The sequence below is a fragment of the Mobula birostris genome, chromosome 3 (genome assembly GCF_030028105.1).
Source record: "Mobula birostris isolate sMobBir1 chromosome 3, sMobBir1.hap1, whole genome shotgun sequence".
NCBI classification, from domain to species: Eukaryota; Metazoa; Chordata; class Chondrichthyes; order Myliobatiformes; family Myliobatidae; genus Mobula; species Mobula birostris.
Window position 1 is genome coordinate 155,956,124 of NC_092372.1, and position 7,740 is coordinate 155,963,863.

Here is a 7,740-nt window from a genome sequence, read left to right on the forward strand (position 1 = left end):
CAGTGACCAGGTCTCTAGCACTGAGCCTGGCACCGTGGCTCAGAAGAGAATGGAGATGAAGAGGACTGCAGTAGTGATAGGAGATTCCATAGTTAGAGGAGTAGAGACGGGATTCTGTGTACGCTACAGAGACACCTGGATGGTATGTTGTCTCCCCGGTGCTAGGGTCAGGAATGTCTCAGATTTTGACAATGGCATTCTGAAAGGGAGCATGAGCTGCAGAAATCTTGGTACATATTGGCAGCAAAGACATTGGTAGGTATGGAGTGGAGTTCCTGAAGAGAGATTTTAGGGAGCTAGGTATAAAGCTGAAAAGCAGGAGTCACTGAGGTTCAGAATAGGAGCATTTGGCAAATGAATGCTTGGCTGATGAACTGATTTGGGGGGTGGGGGGGAGTCAGATTTGTAGATCATTGAGATCTTTTCTGGGGTAGATACAACCTGTACAAAAGGGACAGCTTTCTCTCCAGTGCTTATTTAATAATCCAAATAGAGTAATTGCTGTCTGGTCTTGCAGAGCTATAGATCTCAGTTCTTATCTATTGGTGCTGGGGTATGCTTTTTCTGTGTTTCGCATTCATATTTCGCTGTTTATGATGGATAAAGAACTGTGTATTACCTTCACAATGTTGGCACTGATTTTTGGGTATGTTTTGATGTGCTCCTAAAAGAAGCTTCTAAAGTCCGTATTGTTCTAGGGTTGATGACTGGCATGATAGTGATGATGGGATGAAGAATATGTCATGTCTTGAGTATTAAATTGCTGTAGATAGCTCAACCCTCTTCATGGATGCTCATTTAGAGCTGGTGGAACTTCTGCTGTCTGGTATGGTGGTTGTGTCATATAACACGATATCCTTGGTATAAAGGCAGAATTTCTTTCCTAAAACAGTTGTCATTCCTGTCAAGCCGGCATGTAGTTCAGATAGATTGGTAAAGACCCGATCAAGTGAAAGAACGATAAATAGTGACTGCAGATGCTGGAATCTGGAGCAACAATGCAAACTGCTGAGGAACTCAGAGGGTTAAGTGGCATGTATACCAGCAAAGGGAGGATTGGTGTTTTAGATGCTGCTGCAGGGTCACAACCCAAAATGTCAACCACTGTTTCAGCCTCCTTTGCTCCAGGGAAAACAGTCCCAGCATATCCAGTTTCTCCTTATGACTCAAAGCCTCCAGTCCTTGTGAATATCCTTTTGAATCTTTTCTGTACCCTTTATAGCTTAATCACATTCTTCCTGTAGTATGGCAACCAGACTGACATGCAGAATTCCAAATGGGGTCTCAACAGTGTCTTGTACAGCTGTAACGAGATTCCCAGCTCAATGCCCCATCCAATGAAGACAAGTGTGCTTACCACATCCCTTTCAGGACACTCCAAAGAACTTAATGTGCAATTAACTACTTCTGAAGTGACCTCATGTTATAATTCCCTGAGGTTCTTCCAAGTGGTGTTCAATATGTAAAGCATGCTAGTTTATAAACAGGTGGAAGCTTTCTTGCCCGCATTTGATCTTGTGTTCTAAGACTTCCTGAGGTTTGGAGTCAGGACTTCTCTCTCTCCCCACCTGATGATACTGCACTGTCAGTGTTGGAATCTGGGATGTTGGCTTCACCTAAGAGGCAATATAAATGCTGGGGCATGTTAGCAAGACTGAACTTCACCAGCAAGTTCCATGGGAAGTCTAGTAACAAAGAAATTGCACAGATTCAACATTGTGAATCTGTAAGTCTGGAATTTCTGCCTTCACTTTAGCTAGCATAACCTGCATTATCATTAACTTACAGGCTATTGTGAATTAAATAATTTGCTCTTATTGCAAGCAAATCACTTTGTTAAAAAGGCCAATGGAAAGTTAGTCTATATATGAAGAGCAGCTGAAATGCAAGTGGGAGGAGCCATGTTTGGTTGTTGTGGAGCTTCATTAATATTCTAATTTGGATGGTGCGCCCAGTGCAATTCATGAAAGGTATATAGGCTTTGGAGGGGGTGTGGTGCAAATTCAAAGAAGTGCTGGCAAGAGTTAAATTATGAGCACAGATTTGCCTTTTGTTTCCTTGAGTTTAGAAAGCTGAAGGATGATCTGGTAGAGACGTTTAAAATTGTAAAGGTGTTAGAAAATTGGACGGGAAATATATTTTCTCCAGTGGGGGGGGGGGTTGGGATTCAGAGCAACAAGGTACTTTTGAAAAAGTAGTGTGAGTAATTTAACAAGTGGAATCAAGGACTTTCGCATAAAGGGTTGTAGAAATATGAAACCCTCTTTTCCAAAAGACTTTTCGTCTAGATCAATTGCAGTTTTCAAAAGTCTAATTGCTTGTTGTTAGGCAAAGGTACCAGGGGATACAGAACAAAGGTAGGTAAACAAGATGGGTATGACTGGCTTGTGCTTATTCCAATTTTATATTTATGTGCTTCAACACAATCGGAGGCCATATTAGATCCTCCTGCCTCTCAGCAGAACAGAGCAATTCCATCTGTTCTAATTCTTCTCTTATCACCTGTAGTGCCCATCACTCATAGACCCATCACATCCCCTTCGATTCTTTGCTCTATACAAAGGGGTAATTAACATTAGCCAGTTAACTTATCAGCATGCCTTTTGTCTGTAGGAGGAAATTGGAGTACTTGGCAGAACCTATTTGATCAAAGAGTGAACTATGCAAACTTCACATCGACAGCACCCAAAACTGAGCTGAAATCTGTGTTCCTGGAGCTGTGAGGCAGCAGCACTACCTGATGTATCATCTCACTGCCAAACTGGGGAGTAGGATGAGAGAAACACCATTGGACATATTAACCTAGGAAGGGTCTTTAAAAATGTTCAATCTGGGGCAAGTTCCAATTAATTTTGGAGTATAGTAAATAAGTAGCACTCACCACTGATTAGAAATCCTGCCAGGTGTCTCTGAGTGTCATTTGTCTTTGGAGTTGATCTTTCTGGTCACATGCCCAAATGAGCAAAGTTATAATGAAAACAGGACATCCTGTACAAAAGTAGTTGAGGCAGGAAATTTCCTATTTATGTACAAGGTGTTTCACTTGATATGGGACCGTTGGTGTAATGTACAGTATATGCTTATGCATATATTCCTGCATCCAATACAGGAAAATATGGAGATAGACAGACAGGAACTGCTACAATATATGCAGCTTAATTATTCAACATGCTAACCTCATTGCATGTTCAGTGGATTCTGGTTAACTGGGATAAACCAAGACCAGTACATTTTGGCCTAATTAAATGGCTGTCCCCATTAGATGAAGCTTCATGGAAATAGTTAAAAAAAAGACAAACTATTGTTTAACTGATGAGCAATTTATTTATTTAAGTTAAATACAGAATAAATTAGAACACTACCGATTCCTCTACAGTACATTAAAATTGTGATTTAGTTCCTAAGAGCTATTGACGGAGGAATTTATCCTGTGTACACTGCCAGTTCTTTTGATTGACTGTAGATAGAATCAGCACAGAAACCTAGTGCAGATAATCTCAACAGTTTCCTGTCCCAGTTAAGCAATATTATATCTCAAATGAATGAAGTCCTGGCTAGTTTCTTGATCAGTTTTTGTTCTTTGAGTTGTCCCAAATAAGTGGCTGCCCAGATTAACCAATGGCCCAATTAATCAGAATCCACTCAACTTGCATTGTGCATTACATAAAATGCACTGCTTTCCTTTTTTGTAAGGAATTAGATTACTGTATCACTTAGTAATGGGTCTTGGCTAAATTGATTTTTATTTGTATCCTTGGTTCTATTTAGTACTGGAGCCTTAAACGCACTCCTGTCTGTATCAATGGTTTTAAAGTATACAGGGTTGAGAACTTCAAGTTTCAAGGTGTAAACATCACCAATACCTTGTCCTGGTCCAACCACATAAATGCTGTGCCCAAGAAAGCACCTCTACTTCCTCAGAAGTCTAAGAAAACTTGGCACATCCCTGATGACCACTCACATCCATAATTAAGTGCTTTGAGAGGTTGGTCATGCTTAGAATTAACTCCTGCCAAGTCAAGGATCTGGACCCACTGCAATTTTCCAAGTGCCAAAACTAGTCTATAGTGGATGCATTCTCACTGGCTCTGCACTCGGCTTTGGAGCACCCCAAGCACAGCAATATATATGTCAGGCTGCTGTTTATCAATTATAGTTCAGCATTCAACATCGCAATTTCCTCAGTTCTAATCAACAGGCTTCAAAACCTGGGCCTCTGGACCTCTTCTGCAACTGGATCTTTGACTTCCACATCAGGAACTCACAGTCAGTATGAATTGGTAATAACATCTCCTCCTCAGAATATTCTCCACTGTACGTCTATAGAAATTTGAAAGTCTTTAGTGACATGCCAAATCTCCTCAAACTTCGAATGAAGCAGAGCCACTAATGTGCTTCTTTGTGATTGCATCAATGTGTTGATCCTCTGAGATGTTGACATCCAAGAACTTGAAGCTGCTCATCTTTTCCACCATTGACTTTTAAATGACGACTGGTATATGTTCTCCTGACTTCTCTTTCCAGAAGTCCACAATCAATTCCTTGGCCTTTCACTCAACCAGCTGATCTATCCCACTCTTGCAAACCTCCTCATTGCTCTCTGATATTCTGCTAACAGTAGAGTAATCAATGAATTTATGGATGGCTTTTGAACTGTGTCTACCCACACAGTTTTGAGTGTAGAGAGAGTAGGACAATGGACTGAGCACACATCCTTGAGGTGCACCAGTGTTGACTGTCAACGAAGAGGAGATATTATTTCTGAACTGCACTGACTTTTAATTTCCAAGTTTGTGGTTTCCCACAGTTTTCGATGATCTAGGTTTAAGCTTGACCCTTAGTTTCCAAAGCATAGTTTTCAAATGGATTGTTTCCTTTGAACTCTACATAAAAATGATATTCTTGTACCTCTGTATTGCATCATCAACTACAAGCACATAGAGTCGTCAAACAGTGCACCAGAGAAATATGCCCTTTGGCCTATCCACTCCATATCAAACCATTTAAACTGCCTACTCCCATCAACCTGCAGGACTGCTAAGACTATAGCCCTCATGAAGAAGTTCCCCCTCATGTTCTCCTAAACTTTTCACCTTTCACCCTTAACTCATGACCTTTAGTTGTAGTTCCACCCAACCTCAGTGGAAGAAGCCTGCTTGTAGTTACCCCATCTATACCGTCCATAATTTTGTGTACCTCTATCAAATCTCCTCTCAATCTCTATATTCTAATGAATAAAATCCAAACCTATGCAATCTTTCCTTTACATCCTTGTAAATTTTCTATATTCTTTCAAATTTATTTGCATCTCTCCTGTAGGTAGGGGACCAAAATTGCACACAATGTTCCAAATTAGGTCTTGTACAACTTCAACATAACATCCCATCTCCTGTATTCAATACTTTGATCTATGAAGGCAAATGTGCCGCAAGCTTTTTTTAATGACCCTATCTATCTGTGATGCCACTTTCGAAGAATTATGAACCTGTATTCCCAGATCCCTTTGTTCTACCACTCTTCTTGGTGCCCTACCATTCACTGTGTAAGAGCTACTCTGGTTGGTCCTACTGAAGTGTAATATCTTGCATTTACCTGCCTTAAATTCCATCTGCCATTTTCCAGTCCACTTTTCCAGCTGGTCCAGATCCCACTGCAAGCTCTGATAGCTTTCTGCTGTGTGCAGGGAGCTGTCAGGGTGTGGAGGAGGATGGAGGGTGTGAATTAGACTACAGTGCTGGATCAAGAGGCTGAAGGAAGCTCACCAGACAGAGTGCCCCTTGTCTCTACGTGCTCTGTACGCACTCTGTAGATCCACTTCGGTGCAGTTCTGGGCTCTGTGAAGTGCTTTGAAAGTGCTTTCCAACAAGGGTTTGAGGGTAGCAGTTCTTAATGGTGATTTTGTTGAGTGTTCAGCAGTTGATTCAGGAACCACAACTCCATCTTTCTTTTTGAAAAAAATTAATGCTGCACTGGCTGGGCACTGGGATGGTCAAATGAAGCCATGCTGTAATGTTTCGGCAATGTAATCATTCATGGCTTGGGACTCAGGAGGGGAGAGGGAGAACAGAAGACCTCAGAGAGGGGTGGTGCCCAGGTGTCGATCACACAGTTTGTGAGGCAGCAGGGTAATGGGTTCCCTTTTACAGATGATAGCTAAATCATGGTATTCCTGTGGAATTCTGCTGAGGTCAAGAGTTTCCACCGTCTCCACAGGTTTATGGTATGAGGCTGCAGGCAGGTGGTCAGCGGGGGCTCCCTGACTCAGCAGTGAAGCAGATCACCAGGCAACGTGAGGGTAGTGAGTGGAGAGCCAGGGGTAACCCTAGATGATACAAGTGTTGGATGAGTTGATGATAAGGAATTGGTTAGACTTGCGATGCTCTCCTCTGCTCATGTGCTCAGGCCGTGTGTGCACTCTGATCATCCTGGGACCTAAGGGACATCTGTCAATGGATGTGATGTAGAGAGGGTGAGATAAGTATGGTAGGGAGTCCAAGCTACACAACAGTGTCCAGTCCAGAAAGTGCCTGCTGCACCGGGATCCTCCAGAGCCTACTGTGTGCATAGAGCCGTCAGCGTGTGGAGGAGGACAGAGGGAGTGAGTCAGGCTATAGTGTTGGAACAAGAGGCTGGAGGGAGGCCCCTCATCTCCACCTGGTGGTGCAGCTATCCCAGACACAGTGTGTATTTGATGCATGGGTAATCAATGGCTCCGCTGTAAGCGCATGTTCTTTCTCCACTGATACTCAAGCTTTTGGGGTGTTAAGGGAGCACTCCTCAATTGCATACGTTCTGGAGATGTTGATGATGAGGATCTTGCAGACTGAAATGGTTCTGGCTGATGATCTGGAGGGTCATTTGTTAAGATGCTTGTCCATTCAGTGGGCCAGACTGATGAGGTGTTTGACTTCAGTGGGCATCTCCTGAGTAGACTGCTCATCTCTCAAGCACTCCAAGATGCCGTGATGGTAATGCACCAGCAGCACTTCCTCATTCCAGCGGTGAGGGTTCTGAATTCCACAGTGTAACCCAGCACGGAGGGTAAGCCTCGACGCACCACAGGGTTGTGGTGACAGCACGGTTGAAATAGGCTGCAGGCGATGAGTTGAAAATGAGTGGCAGGGGCAACTGGGAGGTGCCTGCCTGTGCAGACCTGACAAATCTGGCTGAAACCTGGCACTGTTATGCTCTAATGCTTCCTGATGGATTGACAAAAGGGTTCTGCAGACATCCCACCTCTCCCGGAAGTTCTGTGAATTTCCCACATATGAATAGTGGCTCCCTGATGCCCGCAAATTATATACAATATCACGGAAATCAATTTTTTTGAGAGCGAGCCAGAGAAAGCAAGAGAGAGCGCAAGAGTGACCACGAGAGAGAGCGCGCGCGAGAGACAGAGCGAGAGCAAGCAAGCGAGAGAGAAAGCAAGCGAGAGTGCGCGAGCGAGAGTGAAAGCAAGTGAGAGAGAAAGCAAGGGAGAGTGCGCGAGCGAGAAAGTGAGAGAGCGCGAGGGAGAAAGCAAGTGAGAGAGAGAGCGGGGGAGAGCAAGAGAGAAAGCAAGCGAGAGCGCGAGCGACCACGAGAGAGAGGGCGCAAGCGAGAGCGCGCCATTGCAGAGTGTTCCAAGAAAATATAAAACGTACGTCACCCCAGACTACACTAAAGTGTACTCCTGCCTAATAAGTGTCAAAATAATGATAGTGTTGCTCGCCCCACTGTTTGCAACAGTGACTTTTCTAT